General features: G+C 41.2%; 1 protein-coding gene across 2 annotated transcripts in view; it reads right to left on the bottom strand.

Moving 5' to 3' along the window:
• The window catches only part of LOC119733211, a 50,269-nt gene extending 37,351 nt beyond the window's left edge, over positions 1-12,918 (bottom strand). For both annotated transcript variants that reach the window (XM_038206797.1, XM_038206798.1), the window contains exons 1-3: positions 12,803-12,918; positions 2,941-3,121; positions 868-1,001 (exon numbers count right to left, since the gene is read on the bottom strand). The gene's annotated coding sequence lies outside the window, so the exon portion shown is untranslated. The remainder of the gene's footprint in view (positions 1-867; positions 1,002-2,940; positions 3,122-12,802) is intronic.
• Positions 12,919-17,458: the final 4,540 nt, after the last annotated feature.

The following is a 17,458-nucleotide window of genomic DNA, read 5'->3' as shown; positions in this document are numbered from 1 at the left end:
GCCGGGAAAGGGTTCCAATCAGTGTTGACCTGGGTGTTTCTACCGTAGTAACACTCCATTTACGACTGGTGAAAGAGAGTAAAACTACGCTCGCGATAATTTTTATGTGCCATTGTCATTGACTTTTTCGTCGACTTTTCTTTGAAATTATAATTTAAATAAAGTCACATATTGTGGAAAAATCGTAAAACAAATAAAATTTTGTGGGGCACAAGTTGTTAACAAATTGGAGATTTTGTTGGAAAATTCCAAAAGTCGGTTTTCTGATTAAAATCAGAAAAATATTCTCTGCAAGAGGCAAGTTTGACCATACATGTAGTTAACCATAGTTCGACTAACTCTGGTCAAACGCACTAGTGGACGACTAGTCTAGTCCACTATTCAGGACCAACCTACTGCGGCTGGTCGTGCCATGATATTACTGGTTATCAATAGCAATTTTCATAGCATAGTGCAGAGGGGACCTACTATCAACAAAAATGGCGGAAAAATGAAAACTGTGAGAGCTGATAATTTCATTTTCATGTCATAGTTTTTCCGTGTAACTTTACGATTCTGTCACTTTTGTCGCCATTGTATAACTGCAATTTGTATTAAGTACACAATTACTACTATTTGTGTACATATTAACAGAAACGTCAAATGTTGAAAAATTGTGCGACCGCCATTTTCTCATGGTCCTTGACATGACTTAGTTCAACTAGAGTCGTTGATACGTTCCCTACGTTATCTGCACTGCGAATGCACTAGGTACGGCACAAACCAACCACTAGTTAACTATTGGTCCTTGATCCAAGTTGCCCAAGGCTGGCTACAAATGCATACGCAACTTCATCTGCAGCATTCAGATATAACTTATTAACTTACCATCCTGGTTGGCATGGCAACAGTGAGTGATGATGTTTGTCTGTTGACTTTGGCTGTGGAATCGTCTTCTTGTATTATCTCTGGTAGTGGCAGACGTAACTCGTATTGTCTGGGACTAGACGAGTCAATTCTTCCTATACAAAAAAAGATACATTTTACAAAACAAAACCTACAGAGGTCTACAGATGTTGTTCAATGGTGAACATGTAGATTGGCCACATAAAGAGGTCTAGTTGGCATGCATATCCAAGCAGTATATTTGCATTGTCCTCTAAAGATGGCCGCTCAGCATGAGGTCTATTGAAGTAGTGGCTTGGCTGTACAGTACTGGATTATTCAGTACGGCAAAACCAGACATGGGATATTAGTAAGTTCTTGGGGTAACACCTTAACCTTATGACCAGTTCCAGTGCTTTGGCTACAGGGCTCGATTTACCCGGGTGCACGCATGCACCAGTGCATGTAGATTTTTGCTTGTGCACATAGCTTTTTACTGAGCATGCACGACGTGCATATACTTTTTTAGCCACCAAAATACTCATTTCATTCATATATTTACTATTTACAAATGAGTGATAATAAGAATAAAGTTTGTTGAATACTTGACCAGATAGTGTACAAACGTGTTATTTCTTTTATATATCCATAAATTATTCCTCGCAGCAGATTCAGGTACGCGGTAAAATTTGGAGATCCCGACGTCCTGCAACCTCCTCCGATCATGCGTGATTTTAATACCACGTGATACATGCTGCGGATAATTTGGTATCGCACTGACGCTCCGGGCATTCCTTATGTCCGGATCATAAGTGTGATTCCAAATTATTAACTGCGTTTATCACGTGGTCTCGTTATTGACCAATCGGACGTCGCCTATCATATGCGCCACATGAAGCAGACGGGTAGCTCGAAGGGCTGCGATAATTTTGCACGCAAATGACCCTGGGTACTTGTGTCACTTGTCAGGTTAAAATCTAATTTCTACACGTTCGTATGGGTCTTCATCGACGGCAAATTTCGTCGAAATGACACATACTGAACACGCGGGAAGGCAAATTTAGCTTTCTATGTGAGTACTCAACATATGTACGAAATTATGTATGGCGGATCAATTTCGCCATGTTCGAAATGCCACAACAGCGTGGCGTTGTATACAACGCCACGTTCACGGGTGTACTGTCTGTAGAAAGTTCGATAAATCAAAGAGGAAGAATGCCTTCAGAGAAGCAGACGGGTGTAAGTTAATTATGGTGCATGTGGGTTTTTCTTGGTGCATGTAGGTTTTTTGGTCTACAAAATTGCACCAGTGCATGCCACTTTTTTTTGGTAAATCGAGCCCTGTTTGGCTAACACCCTGCTCAACTGCTCAATTAAACAACACACAACAGGTGCTTGTCAATGTGCCACGCCTGCTACATGTAAGTCTAACCAAATCAATCCAACGGCCTGAGAGTCTGAGCTTGCTAGTCACCACAGTATGCATGATTGGATGGGACAAACTCCCATTGTCTCAGAATTGGTAGTTGAAACTTGAATGCTGTTTGTGTTGCTCTGCTCAATACAGGGTGTATCAAAACAAGGAAACCCAAATGTAAATTATGCAAAATCTAATAAATATTTTGAAATAAGTTAAAGATGATGTGAAACGCCAATGTGTCCTCTTTCCAATGATACCTTGATTGTGTGTCTGTGGTTAGTGTACAATGTATGGAAAGATTTCCATATACGAAGTTCACTCAACACCCTGTGTACAAACCCAATGAGATTGGACTGAAAAATTCTAAGTGTTTTCTAAGAAAATGCTTGTATTTTCTCACTGCTCAAATTGACTTTGATGACATGAAATTACTATCTGGGGGCTTGTTAATAGTCAATACAGAGGAAAATTAGTAAACTTCATATATGGAAATCTTTCCCAATGTACCCTAGAATAAACAAGGTAACAGTATAACAGACTGACACACATACATAAAAAAAAGAAGATAAAAACAAAAATTGTTCACCTACCAACCTGGATAATTGTTAGGATGTTACTGGAAACACACACATATTTTCAGCCTATTGCGAACCTACCATGATACGGGTCTTGGCAGACATCCATGGCTTGGCCGGTGTCAATTCTTGCTGTCCTCTTTGGAGGTTTGTGGCCATGAACTTCCTGTATGCATCTTCATCGGTCTCTGCAAGTTCATCCAGCATTGACCAAAAGCACTGTGCCTGCTTCATCAGGTCATGTTGGACGCCTGTCACCATACTAAAATTGGAAAAGACAGGAGGACAATTTTGAAAATGGCGTCTGCACGATATTCGCAATGGAGCCCTTGCTGATAAATGGTAAATTTCACTTTTCATCCAGATTGTAAGTAAAGCTTAGTATCTCGATCTTCAAATCATAAATCTGTAATTGTATCTCAGGTGGGGTGATGTAGTAATTCTGTGGTCATTTTGAGGATAAAATCTGATGTTTTTGTTGGCAAATGGTTGGGTTTTTAATCATTTGGAACGCCTTGTAAGTACTATCGCCAGATCATGTCCAAAATGTTAAAAATAATGCAGGGGCTACTGTTGCGGCAATCGTTACAGCATCGTCTGGCTCCCTGACCTAATAGTAAGTGTCCTTCTAGCCCCATAAATGTGGCCTATTTACTGGACTGCCTCTGTAAACATAGGCCACACATCCACGTGTACAAAAAACGTGTCGACTTTGCCAAATTTTGATTTTCACATTTAGGCTTACTTTGTAGATTTTTTTTGCTTTAGAAGCATTCTCACCCTCTATATAGGCTAATCAGAAAGTGCTGCCTTTTTCAAATGTTTAATTTTTGTTAAATTTCATGTTGAAATTTTGATACGCAAACGTGTATCTGGAAATTTCACAAAAAATGGACATCTGAAAAAGGCAGCACTTTCTGATTAGCCTATATAGAGGGTGAGAATGCTTCTAAAGCAAAAAAAATGTAAAAAGTAAGCCTAAATGTGAAATCAAAATTTGGCAAAGTCGACATGTTTTTTGTACATGTGGATGTGTGGCCTATGTTTACGGAGGCAGTCCAGTAAATAGGCCACATTTATGGGGCTAGTGTCCTTCATACAACTGCATGTGCGCACATCACATGACGATCGAAAGTTCACCACAGGCATGCAAAATCATAGCGGGGTACCAACAAAATCAAAGACAAGTTTTTTTTGTGAAGTAGATGCAAACTGTTGATTGTTTAACCCTAAAGGGGCCGGGTTATTTTGACCATCTCTCAGCCGGGGGGGGGGGGGGGGGGGGGGGCTCCGCCCCCCCCTAAGATCTCGGCCATCGAGTGACGAAAATTTTGCCCAAGAAATTTCATGAGTATAGGTCAAAGGGTTTTGGAATTATGGCTAATTAATTATTCATATGTATGAATGACAATTCTGCTCGGCGTACACGACGTATATGGGAAAATTCAGTTTTCACGGCGCGTAGCGCCGGAAAATTTTTCGCTACGTGCCAACCCGTGGTCCGATTTTTATGTTTTTGGTATCAAAAGATGCGCAAAGCTCGAGGCTAAAAAGTCATAACAGCTCAGGTCGCGAAAAAATTTTTTTAGAGGCTATCGCGGAAAATGTTGAGGGGGGGGGTGGATTTTGCCCCCCCCCCCCCCCCCCCGGCCCCTTTAGGGTTAATGGCACCATGGTTTCAAGGGCGGATCCTGAACACAATTGTTTGGGGGGCCAAAAACTTTTTAGGTCCCCCCAAAAAAGTGGGTCCAAAAAATTACGGCGTGGGGTTCGGGGCCCCCTTAAGGGCCCCGAAAAAAAATTTGGATTCTAGATGCTCTGTGGTGCGATCTGAGGCAATTTCTGACCACTTTAACCAATTTTTTTGGGTGAAAAGATGGTGGTGTACTCATTGCCTGCCTTTATTGCGGTGTCACATAAAAACAATTTAAAAAATGGTTTCGTTTGGGGGGGGGGGCCCATGGCCCCCTTTGCCCCCCCCCCCCCCCCGGATCCGCCCTTGCATGGTTTAAGTTGTTTTGTACTGATCATATGTGTATGAGATCGGATGTATGGTTTCGCGGTGATCGGACGTGTTTTCTGGATGCTCGTGAGCGCGCGAAAAGTTTTTGAATCTCTGAAAAAACAGTGACTGTTTTTTTGCTTCGATCTTCGATTCTGAGTACAAGATCTTGCTGGCATCGTTCTTTTGGTAAGCAAAATCTCAATATCAGGAGGCTGTAATTCAGGTTTTCCAGATTTCTGGGCCAACCTAGGCCTGGATTTCCACTAACAATGGAGGATGACATGGAGTCTGAAACTTCATGGGATCAAATGTCACAATCTAACATGTCTAACCCATCCCCCCAGTATGATGACCCACCTAGATCAACACTTGACAGATTAATAAGTCAGGCACAAGATAGCTCTCAATTCCAGACTAAGAGCCGCAAACGGCACATAACATACAGCGATGTATACTCTGACTCAGACAGCGATACTTCACAAAATCCCCAACCTAAACGGCGATTCTCAAAGAGTCAAAACACCAAGAGCCAACCGACACTTGTCATCATAAATTCCCCAGATGTTAAACTTGCTAAAGTTAACCCAATAAAAATAGCTAAAGCCCTGAACAACCTAGGTAGTAATCTTGTAAAAAGTGTCACCAAAAACAGCCAAGGCGGAATTACGGTTAGGTGTCATACCCCAGCTCTGGCCAAAAAACTCAAAGCCATGTCGCAACTTGACAAATGGGCAATAACTACAGAATTTGCGAAATCAGAAACTCAAAGTAAAGGAGTTATTACAGGAATCCCCATTGAGATTGAAGATAAAGAAATCCTAGAGACATATAAGGATGAAGGAGTTCTGGATGTTAAGCGCCTGATGCGCAGAAAAGATGGCAAATTGGAAAAAAGTCTTTCTGTCTGTCTAACTTTCAATACACCCACCCTACCCGAAACCTTCCAACTGGGATACGAAATTTTCCGAGTAAAACCCTATGTCCCACCAGTAGTACGTTGCTTCAATTGTCAGCGACTTGGGCATGTTGCCAGCAACTGCCGCAGTTCAACCAGATGTGTTAGATGCGGGGGATCCCATTCATATGATCAATGTAAACAAAAGGATCAGGTTAAGTGCTGCAGATGTGGTGAACAACATTCATCAGCATATGCAGGATGCAATACTATCAAGCAAGAAAGACGCATACAAAACATCAGGGTATCGTACAATATATCTTACTCTGATGCAGCAAAAGCCATAAAAACAGACATCTCATTCAGCCGTGACGTACCCAGTCAACCTGCACCTAAAACACAAGTTACGCAACCGGCAGCAACAATAGTTGAGAACAAATCTAACCCAAACCCCAGGCCCAGAACAAATGTTACGACTAAGGACAAAAGACCTAGCCAACCCCAAGTTAGATCATCCACCGAACCACAAAAGGCAGATGCGACTACCCAAACCGAACAAACGACAGCCACACAAACGGAGCCTACGCATCAGTGCATTTGCAGTGAACAAAACATCCTAGAACTACTCACTGGAGTGATGCAAATCTGGGACTCCATCAAGAACAAAGACGAGAGAATAGATGCAACAAAGTCTCTAATCGAACACCTCCGTCTCCCTAAAGAACCAAAAAAAGCCAAAGAAAAACGCGGTAGACGGAGCAAAACAACATCGCAGTCACCAACCGGCACAAGGAAAACTGATACTCAGAAAACACAGCAGAAGAAAACCGACTCTCAACCAACTAACCAACAAATTGGAAATCAAATCCCAAACGGCAAACAAAATACGACATCATGAATATCTCCACTATTATGACTAGCCTTCTTATTTTACAATGGAATGCACAATCTCTCACAGCACATCATAAAGAACTTAAAGCGGCTATAAATTCCTGGTCCACTAAACCTGACATCATTTGTATACAAGAAACATGGTTGAAAGATGACAAAAATTTCAAAATGCCTGGATATGATGTCTACCGATGTGATAGGAAAAACACCACCAAAAAAAGTGGTGGAGGATGTGCATTTCTTGTAAAATATGGCATTGGGTTTAAGTACAAATCTGGATCTAACACTCCTGTAGAATTTCAGATTGGTGAAATCTATGATGACTGCAAGAATAAAATCAACATCATTAATATTTATAATCCTTGTACCCAATTAGAATTTGACTCTCTTAACCAGATCATAGGAAAAATTGACAAGCCCTATATCATCTGCGGAGATCTCAATGGTCACAACCCACTTTGGGGCAGCTCTAAACTTGACCACAATGGGCAAGTTCTTGACGACGTTATATCCAGTAACAACATGGTTTGCCTTAACACCGGAGAAGGAACTAGGATTAACTCATCTCACTGCTCTCTCTCCTGCATTGATATTACTCTAGCTTCTCCTTGCATAGCCGCCAAATGTGACTGGTCAGTACTTGATGACACCTGGGGAAGCGACCATTGCCCAATTCTCATCGAAATCAATCATCGCATTTACAAAAGTCCTTCCAATAAACTACCAAGATGGTCACTGAAAAAAGCTGACTGGGGGAAATTCGAAGATGAATGCAATCGACTCATAAATAAACCGGATGAATCAGCAAAAATAGATGATGTTTATAACAATTTCATACATGATCTTGACCTTGCCATGACCAATTCTATCCCAAAAACAGACCCTAACCATCATAAATCGCCTACTTCTTGGTGGAACGAAGACTGTAAAAGAGCCATTGAGGAGAAAAAGGAGGCTTTGAAAAAAGTAAGGAAAACCAGGCTCCCGTCTGACCTAATAACCTACAAACGGGCTTGTGCAATCGCTAAGAAAACCATCAAGACTGCTAAAAGGAACGACTGGGAGAAATTTTGCAGCGACCTTACAACAAAAACTAATACTAAACTCATCTGGAACAAGGTAAAACAGATCGACTCAACCAAGAAGAAAACTAACATTCCAGTCATCCACTACAATGGTATCGATGCTGTCACAGATGAAGATAAGGCAGAGGCACTTGTCGACAACTTCGCCAAAATAAGTAGTACTAGTAATTACAATCCCTCCTTCATCAAGACTAAACAAGATGCTGAAAATAACATCCAACTTAATTACAGCAATGATAGTGTTATTAATGAGCCTTTTAACATTGATGAGGTAAACCATGCCATCGATGCTTCTAAGTGCACCACCCCTGGTAAAGACGGAATTAGTAATATGGTCATTAAACATCTATCCATCAAAGTTCGTGAATACCTGCTTATTATATTCAATATGATTTGGCACACTTCCCAATGTCCCGTGCAATGGAAAGAAACTATTCTCATCCCAATTCTCAAACCAGGGAAAGATCCTGACAACCCTTCATCCTACCGACCTATAGCCCTCACCTCCACCTTCTGTAAACTGATGGAACGAATGATAAATTGCCGTCTTCTCTGGTACATTGAAACGCATGAACTTTTCAGCCAACATCAAAGTGGATTTAGGAAAGGCCGCAGCACCAAAGATCATATTATCAATCTGGAGTCATCGATCAATAAAGCCCGGGCGAACAAAGAAAGCACCCTTGCGGTTTTCCTAGACGTCGAAAAGGCCTATGATATGCTATGGCGCAAAGGGGTCATCATCAAACTTCAAGCCATGGGCGTATATGGTCGCGTTGTCTGCTGGATCAACAACTTCCTCAGCGACAGGAAAATTCAAGTAAAAACTAATGACACCCTCTCCTCAGAAAGAATTCAAGAAAATGGCGTCCCTCAAGGCAGTGTCATCAGCCCCCTTTTGTTCAATATTGCAGTTAACGATCTTTCCCACCACATACCAGATGTTCACATGTCCCAATATGCCGACGATATAGCGATCTGGAAGTCAAACAGAAACATCCCATTCATTCAAAAGAAAATCCAAAAAAGTCTCAACAATATCCTTTCATGGTGCGGAAAATGGGGATTCAAGCTCTCTCAACCCAAAACGATAGCGATCCTCTTCACAAACAAACAGAAATCTAATATTTCTCTCCTCCTTCAAGACCATAATATCCAAATCCTCCAATCAGCTAAATTCCTGGGTGTCACCTTTGACAGCAAGTTAACCTGGAAGCACCACATTAACAATATTGTCAATAAATGTAAGAGAAAACTTAACCTTTTGCGTTGCATTAGCGGAACTAAATGGGGAGCTGACTGTAAGACACTCTTCCAGTTATATAATGCCCTTATTAAACCGATCCTTGAATATGGCTGCGAAGCTTTTGATTCAGCTTCAGCCACTATCAAACAGAAGTTGGACAGTATCCAATACCAGTCACTAAAAATCTGCACTGGAGCCCTCCAAGGTTCACCGTTATATAAACTTCAACCTGAATGTGGCGACCCCCCACTGAATCTTCGTCGCCAATTCCTAAGTAATCTGCACAATATCAAAATAAATGCCCATAAAAAACATCCTAACCACCATCTCCAACAGGACAATTGGCAGAAAAACTACTTCACAGAGAAATGGAGACTAACTGCTCATAAAACCCCTTTTGAAGCTAGAATTACTCAATACCCTATTGAAACGTTTCCTTTAATCAACCCTTTCCCATATTGGCATTATTATAAACCTAGTATATCTACAGAAATTGTCTCCCAGGTCTCGAATATAAATGATATCAACATCAGAGGCAGTATTAGCAAAGAAATTATTAACACTGTCTGGAACAATTCACTCCAAATCTATACTGATGGTTCCTTTAACCCCGATTTCAATACTGTTGGATGTGGCCTTTATATTCCTCAACTCAAGTATTCCAAAAGCATCAGACTTAACAATGGCATCTCCATATTCACAGCTGAACTTTTTGCTATCCTTCTAGCTCTAGAATGGATCGAAGATGTCAAACCCATTCATGCATGTGTGCTCAGTGACTGTCTCAGTGCAATTCAAGCCATCTCGAACCCCATTCCTCAGAATAAAATTATCTGTGACATTCGCCATACCCTCATAAATATACAGCACCAAGGCAACATTGTTGTCTTCGAATGGGTCCCTGGTCATTGTGGAATTCCTGGTAACGAAAAAGTTGACAAAGTTGCTAAATCTGGCACAAAAAAGCCAAATGTCGATCACAATATCCCATTTTCTGATACCGAAATCAAGCGATGCCTTAAAAATGACATTATTGACCAATGGATGAAAATTATTCCAAACCTCGATCCGACTAAACATTTCAAACTTAAACCATCTTTCACCTTCACAAATTGGGGTAAAAGATGCCAACAAGAAATCCCCCTTCACAGACTTCGGCTGGGAACTTGCAAAGGACTTAATACCTTCCTGCATAACATTGGTCAACACCCCGACAAACTCTGCGTTACATGTGGATGCACGGATGACGTCGAACACTTCATGGTTAAGTGCACAAATTACAAAGTCCAAAGACAGGCACTTGGATACTCTGATGCTCAAATGACACTCAAACAACTTCTAGGTCAGAAACACAACTGTGACGAAATTCTACGATATATCCACAAATGCAACATTAACATCTAATTGTTTTGCCACGCCTCCATTACAACTCTGTTCTACTCTGCTTAGTCACGCCTCCTTGATATTGTAGATTTTGCGCATGTGCGGGAGAGGGGAGCGTCGATGGTTGGCTGGACACAGTGTTGCCCTCATCACCTGAAGGCGTTGCGGACCTGCGACGAACCCGGCGGGGCCCGGGCCCTTAAATTGCATGGTGAACGGTCCGGCCTTGCAGGGCACCAGCGACACTGCATGTTCGGCGGATCATTGGCGCTCCCCCCACTCCTGCCTCCATGCTTTACCGAACTGTCACTGCTTGGTTGTTTTTTTGGCATTTCTTTCCTTTTGTCTCTCGCAGCTCTCACGAAGTGTCTCTGTTTATCATGTCGTACGCCTTTTTTTGCTGATTAGCCTACTGTTCTGTAACGCAGAAGTATTGCTTATGGCACAAAGGGCACTAGTTTGCCGAACGTGCCATTACACCACATCAACAACAACAACATATGTGTATGCTGCAACTAGGGTGGAAACAAAAGTTCCATCTTCTTTTTTACTAAAAGGAAAGAATTCCATTATACATGCATGGACATCATTAATTTTTCCAATTAAACATGCCCTAAAACGTCAAATTTTGCAGGGAAAATATTAAAGTATTTAATGAAAAAAACCAGACTTTTTTCAGACCAGTCTCAAAGGGTTTGTGCACAGGACGTCAAGTGATGTCCAGGTGGGGTGTGGAAGTCTTTCCGCTTTGTTTATCCACATTCAAGAAGGTGTCATCCCTCATAGCTGTTCAAATGTCTGGCCCCATAAATGTGGCCAATTTACCGGACTACCTCCGTAAATAAAGTCCACACTTGGTACATGTACCTGACAATGTAAAACTTTGTCTAGTTTCTATTGTTCACATTTAGACTTTGTAGTTTATTAGTCCCATAAATGTGACGGTGTACTGGTCTACCTCCCTATTAACCAGAGCAGGAAGTCCAGTATTACCGTCACATTTATGGGACTAACCTTCACATGCAGCTAACACGCACTACGCATGATGGGCACCGGAAGTTAGTTTGTGTGACGCGTTCTACATGTACGTCACAGGTCACGCAAATCTATCCAATGAGAGCTCAAATGACGTCAGCCCTGACAAGCGTTCTGTTTGTAGGGAGGGAGGTGGGGGTACAAGCGAAGGTACTATGTTTTATTTTAAGTCCCAAAAAATGTCACTGCGCATGTTCAGTGCCTATTCGGCAAAATATCGTTCGCTTAAAGAAAGCCGGTGCCGGCTAAATATACTCCAACTGCCAAATTTGAATGTCAATGAAAAAGACAGTCTGATAAAATTCATGTTTTTATCCATGCCCAGCATGCATTGCAAATGCAGGCGCGGATCGGGGGGGGGGGATTTTTGGGGACAACCACCCCCCCCCCAGCCAGCTCTGCCCCCCCCCCAAAAAAAATTGTCATACAAATTCCTAAAAAATAAGTCAACCCCCCCCCCCCCCACTGTGACACCCATATGGAGAACAATGGAGCATTTGCTCACTCGCCACTAGTGAAGCTCTGTCTACGTGGGAAGACTGGGCGCTCTGAGCAAACTTTCGTAAATATGCGGAAAGTATGTTTGTTAAACTTACTTCCTTGTATCGCATCACAAAATAAAGATTTTCCTCTTTCACCTGAATATAACTTCTTCATGATTAAAGGCGAATAATTATGTGCACTTTTTAATTGAAAGACGGGTAACTCAGTGGAAATTTTGGGTTTCCTATGGAGGTCACGGCACAATTCCCTGATTTTTGAGGGTGCGGGTTTACTTCTTCGAACAGCACCAAGTGTGAACCCGGTCGCACAAGTGTGAACCCGGGGGGGGGGGGGAGGGGCAACAACCCCCAATAAACCTTGTCGCCCCCCCCCCATTCGCCCCCCCCCCCCCACACAGAGATTTTGAGTTTCTAAAAAATTATCATTGATCTACATGACGCCCCCCCCCCATGAAATGTCCCAGCCCCCCCCCCCCCCCCCCCCCACAGCGCCCCCACTGAAAAAATTACTGGCTACGCCTCTGCTCACACGGCTTCTGAAAGATAACACAATAAGCTTTCCATTCATGTAACAAACGTTTTGATTGGTTGAGAAGAACAAGGGGCACTTTTCTTGTCAAATCAGACATCGCATTTGTTCTGAGGATCGACGGGCTGCTTATGAGTTATGTATACTATAATCCGGTCTACGCAGTGGGTTGTGCAGGTCGCCGGGTAAATGCACCGTTGTGCGTGACCGCAGAGAATGCAGGGCTTTGATTTTCTGCACATATGGGTGGAAAAGTTCTCCATACGCAAAAAAAATTATAACTTCAGAAGAATCTACAGTAGGTCAATCACTTCCACCTAGCTTTCCAAGGCCAAATGGTTAACTTTTCAGGCAAAAATTGGCAAACTTACTTTCACTGTTGTGACGTTTTTTCGAAAGTCCTCCACGTCGTGCCCCGCCAATTTAAGAACGCGCAACGAACCACGTGAGATTGGTTTGTGAACAAATCCCTGGTCCCTGTACTATTGCAATGATTTCAGAAGCATTGGGAAGTGCGAACCAGTTATTTCTGCGGCGCCTTACTCACCAATGAAAGCTACCGGGCAAATTTTGTGCTGGGGTAGTTTCAGGGTTTTTAGCTTGGGGAAAAGTCGTTTTTATTTTAATTCACAATGTTTGCATACCATCTTTTTCAATTCCCACAATTTTTATATCAAACAATATTGGAGACCTGTAGGCCTATCTCAGAAAAGATCGTCTTCAAATTCAATAGTTTGCTAAAAAGAATTTTTTTTTAATTCTCACAATTTTTATATAAAACAGTATTGGAGACTTGTATCCAAGAAAAGATCGTCTTCAAATTCAATAGTTTGCTAAAAAGAAATTTTATTTTGAACTGAGTTCCCTTATTTTTGTATTGATGGATGGCTCACCCCTTTTTCATTAATTTGGTATAGCCCTTGCGGAACGTATATGCAAATTTTTACAGGTGCAATTTTTTTTTCATCAAGCGATAACTCCCCCTCCCCGCAACGCCCATTTAGAAATATTTAGAGTGCCGCGACTTCTATATTCCTCTATTTTTTAATAATATTCCTGTATTAAATATTTAATATTTGATATTCCTCCATTTAATAAATGTAGCCATAGAGGGCGGGCTTTCGATTAGTGCGGCGAAATTAACTTGTCCACTGATAATAACCCCACCAGGGGCGGATCCAGGAATTTTACCAGTATATTATTACCAGTATATTTATTTGGGGGTGTCACAGTGGGGGGAGGGGGGGGGTTGCATTAATTTTAATTAGTTTCTATGACAAAAACAATTGACAGAGCTGGGGGGCGTTTTGACCCCCAAACCCCTCCCCCCCCCCGAATCCATGCCTGCCCACCTCCGCCCAAAAAAAATGGAGACAGCTTAATTTAATTTTACAAAAACATTTTTTAGGGAATATCGAAGGGAAGTCAAACAAAAAGTGCGTTTTGTTCTTAAAGTACAGTTGTTTATTGGTAGTGGGGCCTACACAAGTATCATTAATTCATGAAAGGGGATGAATTGAAGAGGGGGTGTTAATAGGTAAAGTTCTTTTTTTTGTTCATTGGGTGCTAGAAAAATATTTGTAAAAGGCTTTTTGTTTTCAAATAAGAGTCACCGTGGTGTCGCTAAGCCCACAACAGCAAAACACAACAGGTCCACAACAAAACAATGTAATCAAACAACGATTCATTCAAGACAACTTCAACTTATTTGAAGATGTCCTGAAGTAATCAAAGAAGCTGTCTTGCAGACTGAAGTGGGGGCCACTAGAAATGCCTTTAAGATTAATCCACCAGGGAACAAGTGAAGACGACTGTTTTCAACACGAAATTGTAGTCTATTCATCCCCGCCCGTTGCCACTTTATAATACAAAGAAAGAGAAGAAACACTGCCCCCCCCCCATAAATGTGATCTAGCCCCGCCCCTCCACATAAGGAATTAGCAACAACTGGCCTGTCGGTGACCCTTTTCTTCAATCCCCCAACAATAAATGCTTCTGATCCATCAGTGATTTAGCTGTCAACTCATTGTTTTTATTGCATGAAGTAAATTTGTGATTGGGTTGATATAATTTCTAAGGAATTTCTTTTGATATCCTCATTATGAAGCCTGCATGCATGGGCGTCGTGAGGGGGGGGGGGCAAGGGGGCACTCCCCCCCCCCCTCCCTCCCTGGAAAACGGGGGGGGGGGGGGAGGAAAAGGGGAGGGGGGTAAGGAAAAAGAGGTGCGAAGCCATATTGCTGTTAATTTAATTTGATGGGGGGGGGGTAGGGCAAATTCTCCCCTGCTGACGCTCGGAAAAGTGATAAATTGAGAATTTGGGGGAAAAATTTGTGTAGACGCCCATGCCTGCATGCCTGATTACAAAACCCAAGTGGTGACCCAGCTGTAGAATTCAGAGGCGGGAGATTGGTCCATCACTGAGGGAGGAATGGAGGCATAACACAACAATCATCTAACCTCAAAGATTTCTCCTTGATTGACTCAAGTCATTGCATGCAATGATTTATTACATGATAATAATAATACAAAGTACACAATGTCATATAAAAATCCCGGACGTCTTAAACTTTGCCCAAAATATCTGGAAAAACAAAAGAAGAGATCAGAAATGTTTTTGCACCAATAACAAATAATACAAATGACTTACAAATTCCAACATTTCTCTACACATAGTTAACCAATAAACTTACTTCCGCCAAACAGTGCAAATATCAGATATATAATTTTTATTTTCAAGTTAATCCTAAAGGGGCCGGGTTATTTTGACCATCTCTCAGCCGGAAGGGGGGGGGGCGGATTCCGCCCCCCCTAAGATCTCGGCCATCGAGTGACGAACAATTTTGAAACTCGGCACATGCATAGAGCAACTCTTCCTAAACATACCCAAGAAATTTCATGACTATAGGTCAAAGGGTTTTGGAATTATGGCTAATTAATTATTCATATGTACGAATGGCAATTCTGCTCTGTGTACACGACGTTTATGCAAAAATTCAGTTTTCACGGCGCATAGCGCCGGAAAAGTTTTTGCTACGCGGCAACCCGTGGTCCGATTTTTATGTTTTTGGTATCAAAAGATGCGCAAAGCTCGAGGCTAAAAAGTCATAACAGCTCGGGTCGCGAAATTTTTTTTTAGAGGCTATCACGGAAAATGTTGAGGGGGGGGGGCATTCCGCCCCCCCGGCCCCTTTAGGGTTAAGACAAGATAAGTTTGCGGTAGCACCTTGTGAATAAATCTCTTTTGTGAGTATGTGTGGTTCTGAAAAGAACTAGAGGGACTTAATGTTTCGAACAGTTTGCTCTCGATCTGCCCATCGTCAGGAGAATGAGGGATTCCAACGATGATGAGATGTTATACGGATGGGTGCAGGGAGGCATGAAAAGGATGCAAACTGGTGAAGCTCGAAACCGGTGAAGCTGAGAAGGATGCAAGTTGACTGATTTATTCACATGGTGCTACCGCAAACTAATCTTATCGTAGTATCTTTCCACCATGCAAACTTTCAAATCTTGTTTTTAAGTTAAATAAACAAATTGACTGTAGCAGGATGACTGTTCCGGATTACCGTACCGGAACAGGAATCCGGAGGTCACAGGGTCAAACCAGCTCCAGTCAATTTCTTTGTTCAACTTTCACGTTATTATAATGCACCGAGTCAGTTCTCCTTTTTGGTTTATTTTTATGACAGAAACCAAACTATCCAGAAGTCAGCAGATTATCTTGACTTAGAGTCCGTGCCCGAGTGATGACCTTATCTTACAGAGTTGCAATTTAATGATCACAAGATACAAATTACAATTATGTAGTTTGTAAACCATGGCTTAAAGGCATAGGAACATTTGTATTTCATGCAATTTGTTTGTTTCCAATATATGTAATATTATCACTGTTCACAGAAGAATACTCTAAACCTAACATGTTGAAGCTTTGGATATTACACTTTTCAAGAAAAGAGTGAAATATCCATGCACAAACTTTTGATCAATAAACGCGATTTCGTCCATAGAACTCTTATTTCAAAAATCAGTCAATTGACTTGGAAATCACCTACATTTTTTTATTTCTTCTTAATGACAGCAAGCCAGATGGAATAATTTCACGGGGTGTTTAGTACCAGTACGATCTTTAATCCAAGTGAGCTTTTTGATTACAATTCGGTAGGTTACTTTTGGGATAAATACAAATGATCCCATCCCATATCCCTTGAAATATGTAAATTAATGAGTAAAAAAATCCCCGTCATTTAAAATTGCACTCAGTTCAGCTTCGTAAATACAGTGTTTAAATCTCATTTTAATCAAAATCTTGTCATGCCAGCAACAACAGTTAAACATTTTAACATTCAGTTTTCATTTCCAATGTGAATAAATCAAAATGTTGATTCAAAGTATACTTTTTCTCTCCTGCAGAACTGCTTTTACCAAATTGAATGGTTGCCTTTGGGCATGTTATAAACGACTGTTATCACCTGGGCAACTGCAAAATATCAAAACTGTTAGAAACAAAAATGTAAGTTTTTGTACAGAATATTGATCATACTTGGAACAAACCAATCTAGTGTCAATCAATACTTTGAAGAGGCTTGCAATGATAAAAACAAGCAAATTGTCCACTTGCACCTATTTCAACACAATCAGAAACACAGAAACATTTGCGCGTATACAACAATTGCAACGATTGGTCCTGAATGAGCAAACATGACTGTCCTCTGACAAAAATGCATCATTTGACAATGCAACATTCTACATGTATATATTATACATGAATTGTTTGACAGTATGAACACTGGTTTAGTAACTCTCAATATGGACATAGGCCTATAGTTGAATAGTAAACAAAATCCATGTTATACTGTCCTTACACAACTGGACCACTTTAAAAGTATATTACATAAACAGTCAAGGTTAAAGATCTATACACAAGTTAGCAAACTGGAATCATAATTTTTGTCATTTTATGCATAATTTACATTAATTTACACAAACGATTTGATAAAGAATGAAGCACAAACACTCAAAAGAAA

The sequence above is a fragment of the Patiria miniata genome, unplaced genomic scaffold, assembly GCF_015706575.1.
Source record: "Patiria miniata isolate m_02_andy unplaced genomic scaffold, ASM1570657v1 HiC_scaffold_25, whole genome shotgun sequence".
NCBI lineage: Eukaryota > Metazoa > Echinodermata > Asteroidea > Valvatida > Asterinidae > Patiria > Patiria miniata.
This window is presented reverse-complemented; position numbering and strand designations above follow the sequence as displayed.